Raw genomic sequence first — 2,569 nt, forward strand, 5'->3', positions numbered from 1 at the left:
GCATTTTCCTTAGAAACAGGAAAAATAATCCTAAAATTTGTACAGAACCACAAAAGACTCTGAATAGCAAATGCAATCCTAAGAAGAACAAAGCTGGAAGCATCACACTTCCTGATTTCAAACTATACTACAAAGCTATAGTAATTAGAACAGTATTAGTACTGGCATAAAAACAAACACATAAACCAATGAAATAGAATTAGGAGCCCAGAAATAAACCCCCATATACAGTCAACTAAAATTTACAATAGAGCCAAGAATACCCGGTGGGGAAAGGATAGTTAGTCTCTTCAGAAAAAATACTGGAAAACTAGATAACCACAGGCAGAAAATAAAATTGAGTCCTATCTTTTACACACACTCATAAAATTAACTTGAAATAGATTAAAGACTTAAATTTAAAACCTGGTACCATAAAACTGCTAGAAGAAAACACAGGAAAGAAGCTCCTTGACATTGCTATTGATAATGAGTTTTTGGGTATGTATTCAAAAGCACAAAGCAACAAAAGCACAAAGCAACAAAAGCAAAAATCAGCAAGTGGGACTACATCAAACTAAAAAGATTCTGCACACAAAGAAAACTACCAAAAAAAAAGCAACCTACAGAATGGGAAAAAATATTTGCAAACCATATCTTGACTATATTTCCCAAGCTTGCTATTTCATTTTTCAACCCTTGCAGTGTTTTTATCTCCAGAAGATCTATTCTATTCTTTTTAAGGGTGTCAATCTCCTTGCTCTGCTCATCTAGATGTTTTCTCAATTCCTGAATCTGTTGATATGACTCATTTCAGAATTCACTGAGTTTTTCAGAAGTACCATCCTGAATTCTCTGTCATTTAAGTCGCATATTTCTATGTCTGTAAGCTTATTTTCTGAAGATTTTTCTCTGTCTTTCTGAGATGCCTTGTCACCTTGGTTGTGCTTAATGTTTAATGGATTATTTCTCCACTTGGGCATTAATGGAAATGTATTCTTTTTTTTTTCTTTTGTTTTCTTTTTTTTTCTTCTTCTTTAATACCCCCTCACTTCCACCCCTGACCTATGGATGTTGCCATTTTCCCTTAAGAACTGGATCTCTGAAGGTAGGGCATCTCTTCCTATACACTTGCAGCATGCACGCAAGGCCTGGCGCACTAGGGCCTGGTGCACCTGGGGCCAGGCACACTCAGTGCACGGTCCATGGCTCCACCTGGGATGTGAACCCAGGACCTTCTGTGCATAAAGCAGATGTGCTAACCACTACACTATGGAGCCACCCCCTGTATTCTGCTATTTTTCCCGAAGATTTATTATATAAAGGTCTCTCTTTAGCCTGCTACAAAGAAGACGCTTTTCTTTTGGTTTCCAGTAGGTGGCGTCTAAGCCTCTTGGATCCCTGTATAAAGCCTAAATAATGCCTTTTTTATTTTCTTGTAGATATTTAATCATGCTCACTACCTTCAGTTTCAGTTCCTGTCAGTGTTAGTGACAGTTTCGGTAGTGTTTGCTCAAATTCCCCTGGGCTCTGCTGTGATTGGTCTCAGAGGGCATGGGGGGAGGGGCCCTCTGAGTTGGGAGTTGGGAGTTGTGGCTCAACCTCAGTTTTGCAACTGCAGCTGGTAAAAATCAACTGTTGTTTTTCTGCTGTCTCACTTCTCTGTTTTCTGATGACTGGGCACTGCCGTAGGCCACGTGGAGCTCACAGCACTCCCAGGCAGGGCTGTTCAGGGAAGTCGCTGCTCCCTCTCCCTTCCCCCTCCTCCTATAGGGAGCTCCCGTGGCTGCAATAGGCAGCTTCTTTATTTCTCCCAGTCCACTCCCCAACACCCAGGTTTCTGATCTATGGTAGCTCCTATGTGCAGATCTCATGCTCATACGTGCTGGTGTGCAGTTTGGGTGTTTTTCGTTGAGTTTTAGATGTTGTTTCAAGAGGAGAGATCTGGACACATCTCTCACTCTGCCATGTTTCAAAAGACCATATATTGAATAAGGGTTTAATATCTAAAATATATAAGAACTAATATAACTCAATGATGGAAAAACCAATGACCAACAGGTACATGTGAAGATGCTCATTCTAACTAATCATTAGGGAAATACAAATCAAAACCACAATGAGTTATTACCCCACATCCGTTAGAATGGCTATCATCAAGAAGACAAAAGATAACAAGTGCCAGTGAGGATGTGAAGAAAAGAACCCTTGTGCACTATTGGTGAGAAGGACAATCGGTTCAGCCACTGAAAAACAGTATTAAGGTTCCTCAAAAAATTAAAAATAGAACTACTATATGATCCAGCTTCCCACTTCTGGATATCCACCCAAAGGAAATTAATACAGGTTTATTGCAGCATTATACGCAGTAGCTCAGACATGAAAACAACCTAAGTGTCTGTCAGTGGATAAATAAATAAAGATGATGCAATATATATATAATTCAGCCATGAAAAAAAGGAAATCCTACTACTTGCAACAACATGGATAAGCCTTTAGGGCATTATGCTAAGTGAAGTAAGTCAGACAGAAAAAGACAAATACTGTATGATTGCACTTATATGTGGAATCTAAAAAAAAAAAAAAAAAA

The 2,569-nt window shown here is 39.1% G+C and overlaps 1 non-coding gene across 1 annotated transcript; it reads right to left on the reverse strand.

Annotated features, from left to right (window-relative positions):
* Positions 1-1,185: 1,185 nt before the first annotated feature.
* On the reverse strand, positions 1,186-1,259 carry TRNAI-UAU. The gene has a single exon. It is a non-coding gene; the product is annotated as a tRNA-Ile (tRNA).
* Positions 1,260-2,569: the final 1,310 nt, after the last annotated feature.

This window comes from Pteropus vampyrus, unplaced genomic scaffold (genome assembly GCF_000151845.1).
Source record: "Pteropus vampyrus isolate Shadow unplaced genomic scaffold, Pvam_2.0 Scaffold58, whole genome shotgun sequence".
NCBI classification, from domain to species: domain Eukaryota; kingdom Metazoa; phylum Chordata; class Mammalia; order Chiroptera; family Pteropodidae; genus Pteropus; species Pteropus vampyrus.